Raw genomic sequence first — 7,500 nt, forward strand, 5'->3', positions numbered from 1 at the left:
TCCACTCCGAAGACCTCAATGCGACCGTTCAATCGGTAGTAGCGACGGGCGGTGTGTACAAAGGGCAGGGACGTAATCAACGCGAGCTGATGACTCGCGCTTACTGGGAATTCCTCGTTCACGTGGAAAAATTGCAAGCCACGATCCCTAAGCACGAAGGAGGTTCAGCGGGTTACCCGGAAGCCTGTCGGCCCAGGAATGTTAACACACGCTGATTCCTTCAGTGTAGCGCGCGTGCGGCCCAGAACATCTAAGGGCATCACAGACCTGTTATCGCTCAGTCTCGTGCGGCTATTTTCGTCCGCCGCCTGTCCCTCTAAGAAGAGTTTAAGCTCCTGGGAGCCGGCGGTAGCCCTAGTAACGTATCGTGATCCGCCGGCGACGGCCGCGAACACGGCGCGCTTCACCACGGAGCCCGACGCACGACGGACGCGCGCCGACCGGAGGTTGCCCCCCGGCCGACACACGCCCGCCGCACGCCGGGACGCGGATGGCGCGGCCGCGCTCGACGACCGCCGTGGACGACGGGCGAACGCGTTCGGGGATACCGGGCCGAGCCGACGGGTACGCGAACACGGACGGCCGAAACCGCCCGCGCCGCGCACACGCCGACCCGGGGTTACCCGCCTAGTTAGCAGGACAGAGTCTCGTTCGTTATCGGAATTAACCAGACAGATCGCTCCACCAACTAAGAACGGCCATGCACCACCACCCACCGAATCAAGAAAGAGCTCTCAATCTGTCAATCTTTCCGGTGTCCGGGCCTGGTGAGGTTTCCCGTGTTGAGTCAAATTAAGCCGCAGGCTCCACTCCTGGTGGTGCCCTTCCGTCAATTCCTTTAAGTTTCAACTTTGCAATCATACTTCCCCCGGAACCGAAAAGCTTCGGTTTCCCGGAAGCTGCCCGCCGGGTCGTTAATGAAACGCCGGCGGATCGCTAGCTGGCATCGTTTACAGTTAGAACTAGGGCGGTATCTGATCGCCTTCGAACCTCTAACTTTCGTTCTTGATCATACGAGAACGTACTTGGCAAATGCTTTCGCGTCAGTTCGTCTCGAGACGATCCAAGAATTTCACCTCTAACGTCTCGGTACGAATGCCCCCGCCCGTCTCTGTTGATCATTACCTCCGGTCCCGAAAACCGGCCCGGCGGGACGCGCGGGCGACTGGCGCCCGCGGCCCGGCGGCCCGCGCACGGAAACGCCCCGGAGGGCGATTTCGCGCGCCCGCGAAGGGCGGAGATGCGCGGGACCGAGGTCTTGTTCCATTATTCCATGCGACCAGTATTCAGGGCCTTTTGACGAGACGGCCGTGAAGCCGCCCCGCCAGATTTGAGCCTGCTTTGAGCACTCTAATTTGTTCAAAGTAAACGTGTCGGCCCGCCGACGGCAATCGGTGAAGATCACCGCGCAGCAAGATTGGAGTAGGCGGCCGCCGTCGTCGAACCCCGACGGCCGCGCGACGCGTGGCCGCGCGGCGCGCCGGAAGCCCGAGACACGTGTCCGCCTGCCGACAATACGTCCGGCCGACGTGCCGGTAACTAACACCCCGAGACGGCTGACGAGCGCGACGACGACCGCGCCGACGGGACACGTGGTCCCGCGACACGGCCGGCCGCGACACGACGGACCGCCAGGGTGGTCCGGCACCGCCCAGACACAGATCCGACTACGAGCTTTTTAACCGCAACAACTTTAATATACGCTATTGGAGCTGGAATTACCGCGGCTGCTGGCACCAGACTTGCCCTCCAATTGATCCTCGTTTAAAGGTTTTAAAGTGTTCTCATTCCGATTACGGGGCCTCGGATGAGTCCCGTATCGTTATTTTTCGTCACTACCTCCCCGTTCCGGGAGTGGGTAATTTGCGCGCCTGCTGCCTTCCTTGGATGTGGTAGCCGTTTCTCAGGCTCCCTCTCCGGAATCGAACCCTGATTCCCCGTTACCCGTTACCACCACGGTAGGCATGGAACCTACCGTCGACAGTTGATAAGGCAGACATTTGAAAGATGCGTCGCCGGTACGGAGACCGTGCGATCAGCTCGAAGTTATTCAGAGTCACCAGGTCTTTGCGCGGGCCGCGATCGGGACGCGCACGAAGCGCGCCGCGACGGGCCGGTTTTGATCTAATAAAAGCGTTCCTCCCGCGAGCGACGCCCGAGGGCGCCGCGACGGTCGGAACTCTGTCGGCATGTATTAGCTCTAGAATTACCACAGTTATCCAAGTAACTTGGGTACGATCTAAGGAACCACAACTGATTTAATGAGCCTTTCGCGGTTTCACCTTAATGCGGCTTGCACTGAGACATGCATGGCTTAATCTTTGAGACAAGCATATGACTACTGGCAGGATCAACCAGGGATCTCGGTTTTACAACAACTGCGTCCCGTGACGGATCCCCGCGGCGACGCCGACCAAGGGGCGACGACGACGCGGACACTCGTCTCGGGACGCGTGCGTCCGAGCGCCGGTCCGCCCGTGGGCAAGCCGACGCCGAGGAAGGTCGAAACGACCGTGACCGGTATACGGTCACGGCGCACGACCGACCGCGGTTCGAGTGGGATACGTGCGCGGACGGGCGCCCGTAAACCGCGCGCTTCGGTCGACGCGAGCGCCGCACTGAGCACCCGCAGAACGCGGGGCGACTGCGGCGGCTGGTCGCGTGCGGAAGACCGAACACACGCGGAGAGCGAGCGCTCGCCCGACGCGACGTGACCCGTGCGTTGACGAGAGTCGGGGTTAGCGCGTACGCCGTCCGTTTTCAGCGGACGGAGAATTACCGCGCTAGCGCCTCTCGCCAGGTTTATAACGGCCCCCAGCCGAGATCGTGGGGGAAGCCGGGACGCGACGCGAAGTCCGTCGTCCCGGGGCTTCGCCCCGGCGACCGCCGGGCACGGCGACGATGGCCGGCCGCGGCGGGAATGTTTTGGCGTCGAGAGCTCGTAACTTGCGGAACGGTAACGGGAGTCGTCATCGATTTTTGAAAAAAACGATTTGCGCGTCGGAGGCCCACCGGAAGGCGGGCCTGCGACGCCGGTTGAGTTTTGCCACTCGGCGTGCGAGATGGGTCGGTCGCCGAAACTTGGACGGATACCATCGAAGGGCACCGGATTGCTGACCATTCCGAAGACTGGGGCAGACCGGTGCGCGGCGATGGACGCGTCGGCTTCGGCGTCGCCCGTGGCTTTGCTGTCGTACGTGATTGGCGATCGGACGCCGGCGGAACGCCGACGACCGAGTCGCTCACAAATTTACAAAATCTCGAGTTTCACAATGTGCGACGGGGGTGTTCACGCGTAGTGGTACACCCGGGTCGAAGGAACTTCGCCATCACCGTGCGTAGCGGTTAGGCGAGAATCGAAAATCCGTCAATCACCGTGCGTAGCGGTTAGGCGAAAATCACAAAATCCGTGCGTAGCGGTACGGCCGCGGATAAAGGATTACCGATTTAATTGTCGCGGACACCGGTGTCCTATAGTACTCGGAACGTACGACGTGAACACGTCTCGGGTACGTCGAGATCGAACCAACGGTTAACGAGTTATTGCACACGGAAAAACTACGTTCGAAAAGTTGAATTCGAAATCGTGTCGACGGACATCGCCGGGGCTGCCGTCATGTGCACCACCCCGGCACCGACGAATAACCGAGGACGTCGAGTGAAAAAAAAAAATCGAATTTTCACACACGGTGGTCCGTGCGACGGGACGGTACGGCGGGCGCGCAGCTCGGCGACGGTAATCACCCCTGTAACGTCGCGGTCAGCGCAGAAATTCTACGCGGTAAAGGTTTTCGGCAAAGGGGGATATCCCTGGACAACGACTCTGCGGTCTGCCCGTGATGAACGGTACGGTCGATGTCACCGGCAAACCGTGAAAACGGTTGACCGAGACCCCGCCGTCGGAATACAGTCAATCACAGTGCGTAGCGGTTAAGCGAAAATCAAATATCGGTCTATCTCCGTGCGTAGCGGTACGGCCGCGGATAAAGGATTACCGATTTAAATGTCGCGGACACCGGTGTCCTATAGTACTCGGAACGTACGACGTGAACACGTCTCGGGTACGTCGAGATCGAACCAACGGTTAACGAGTTATTGCACACGGAAAAACTACGTTCGAAAAGTTGAATTCGAAATCGTGTCGACGGACATCGCCGGGGCTGCCGTCATGTGCACCACCCCGGGACCGCCGAATAACCGCGAACGTCGAGTGAAAAAAAAAAAATCGAATTTTCACACGCGGTGGTTCGGATCCGGTCACGGGGACGCCGCCGCGCACCAAGGGCGACTCCGCGCCTCGCCCGTCGATGAAAAATATTTCCGCGTACGGCACTCCGAGTCCGCGGGACGTAATAATTCTTTACGTTAGTCCACCTCGCACCCGTCGAACGCCGACCAGACAAAAATCGGCAATCGATGAAGGGCACAGTGTCCACGGATCCGGTCACGGGGACGCCGCCGCGCACCAAGGGCGACTCCGCGCCTCGCCCGTCGATGAAAAATATTTCCGCGTACGGCACTCCGAGTCCGCGGGACGTGCTCGCCGAATGCCCGCACCGAATAATACCGGTAAACCACATCCACTTGCCGTATTAATATTTTACGTTAGTCCACCTCGCACCCGTCGAACGCCGACCAGACAAAAATCGGCAATCGATGAAGGGCACAGTGTCCACGGATCCGGTCACGGGGACGCCGCCGCGCACCAAGGGCGACTCCGCGCCTCGCCCGTCGAAGAAAAATTTTTCCGCGTTCGGCACACCGAGTCCGCGGGACGTAATAATTCTTTACGTTAGTCCACCTCGCACCCGTCGAACGCCGACCAGACAAAAATCGGCAATCGATGAAGGGCACAGTGTCCACGGATCCGGTCACGGGGACGCCGCCGCGCACCAAGGGCGACTCCGCGCCTCGCCCGTCGATGAAAAATATTTCCGCGTACGGCACTCCGAGTCCGCGGGACGTAATAATTCTTTACGTTAGTCCACCTCGCACCCGTCGAACGCCGACCAGACAAAAATCGGCAATCGATGAAGGGCACAGTGTCCACGGATCCGGTCACGGGGACGCCGCCGCGCACCAAGGGCGACTCCGCGCCTCGCCCGTCGATGAAAAAATATTTCCGCGTACGGCACTCCGAGTCCGCGGGACGTGCTCGCCGAATGCCCGCACCGAATAATACCGGTAAACCACATCCACTTGCCGTATTAATATTTTACGTTAGTCCACCTCGCACCCGTCGAACGCCGACCAGACAAAAATCGGCAATCGATGAAGGGCACAGTGTCCACGGATCCGGTCACGGGGACGCCGCCGCGCACCAAGGGCGACTCCGCGCCTCGCCCGTCGATGAAAAATTTTTCCGCGTTCGGCACACCGAGTCCGCGGGACGTAATAATTCTTTACGTTAGTCCACCTCGCACCCGTCGAACGCCGACCAGACAAAAATCGGCAATCGATGAAGGGCACAGTGTCCACGGATCCGGTCACGGGGACGCCGCCGCGCACCAAGGGCGACTCCGCGCCTCGCCCGTCGATGAAAAATATTTCCGCGTACGGCACTCCGAGTCCGCGGGACGTAATAATTCTTTACGTTAGTCCACCTCGCACCCGTCGAACGCCGACCAGACAAAAATCGGCAATCGATGAAGGGCACAGTGTCCACGGATCCGGTCACGGGGACGCCGCCGCGCACCAAGGGCGACTCCGCGCCTCGCCCGTCGATGAAAAATATTTCCGCGTACGGCACTCCGAGTCCGCGGGACGTGCTCGCCGAATGCCCGCACCGAATAATACCGGTAAACCACATCCACTTGCCGTATTAATATTTTACGTTAGTCCACCTCGCACCCGTCGAACGCCGACCAGACAAAAATCGGCAATCGATGAAGGGCACAGTGTCCACGGATCCGGTCACGGGGACGCCGCCGCGCACCAAGGGCGACTCCGCGCCTCGCCCGTCGAAGAAAAATTTTTCCGCGTTCGGCACACCCGAGTCCGCGGGACGTAATAATTCTTTACGTTAGTCCACCTCGCACCCGTCGAACGCCGACCAGACAAAAATCGGCAATCGATGAAGGGCACAGTGTCCCACGGATCCGGTCACGGGGACGCCGCCGCGCCACCAAGGGCGACTCCGCGCCTCGCCCGTCGATGAAAAATATTTCCGCGTACGGCACTCCGAGTCCGCGGGACGTAATAATTCTTTACGTTAGTCCACCCTCGCACCCGTCGAACGCCGACCAGACAAAAATCGGCAATCGATGAAGGGCACAGTGTCCACGGATCCGGTCACGGGGACGCCGCCGCGCACCAAGGGCGACTCCGCGCCTCGCCCGTCGATGAAAAATATTTCCGCGTACGGCACTCCGAGTCCGCGGGACGTGCTCGCCGAATGCCCGCACCGAATAATACCGGTAAACCACATCCACTTGCCGTATTAATATTTTACGTTAGTCCACCTCGCACCCGTCGAACGCCGACCAGACAAAAATCGGCAATCGATGAAGTGAACACGTCTCGGGTACGTCGAGATCGAACCAACGGTTAACGAGTTATTGCACACGGAAAAACTACGTTCGAAAAGTTGAATTCGAAATCGTGTCGACGGACATCGCCGGGGCTGCCGTCATGTGCACCACCCCGGGACCGCCGAATAACCGCGAACGTCGAGTGAAAAAAAAAAATCGAATTTTCACACGCGGTGGTTCGGATCCGGTCACGGGGACGCCGCCGCGCACCAAGGGCGACTCCGCGCCTCGCCCGTCGATGAAAAATATTTCCGCGTACGGCACTCCGAGTCCGCGGGACGTAATAATTCTTTACGTTAGTCCACCTCGCACCCGTCGAACGCCGACCAGACAAAAATCGGCAATCGATGAAGGGCACAGTGTCCACGGATCCGGTCACGGGGACGCCGCCGCGCACCAAGGGCGACTCCGCGCCTCGCCCGTCGATGAAAAATATTTCCGCGTACGGCACTCCGAGTCCGCGGGACGTGCTCGCCGAATGCCCGCACCGAATAATACCGGTAAACCACATCCACTTGCCGTATTAATATTTTACGTTAGTCCACCTCGCACCCGTCGAACGCCGACCAGACAAAAATCGGCAATCGATGAAGGGCACAGTGTCCACGGATCCGGTCACGGGGACGCCGCCGCGCACCAAGGGCGACTCCGCGCCTCGCCCGTCGAAGAAAAATTTTTCCGCGTTCGGCACACCGAGTCCGCGGGACGTAATAATTCTTTACGTTAGTCCACCTCGCACCCGTCGAACGCCGACCAGACAAAAATCGGCAATCGATGAAGGGCACAGTGTCCACGGATCCGGTCACGGGGACGCCGCCGCGCACCAAGGGCGACTCCGCGCCTCGCCCGTCGATGAAAAATATTTCCGCGTACGGCACTCCGAGTCCGCGGGACGTAATAATTCTTTACGTTAGTCCACCTCGCACCCGTCGAACGCCGACCAGACAAAAATCGGCAATCGATGAAGGGC

Source organism: Metopolophium dirhodum, chromosome 1, assembly GCF_019925205.1.
Source record: "Metopolophium dirhodum isolate CAU chromosome 1, ASM1992520v1, whole genome shotgun sequence".
Taxonomy (NCBI): Eukaryota; Metazoa; Arthropoda; class Insecta; order Hemiptera; family Aphididae; genus Metopolophium; species Metopolophium dirhodum.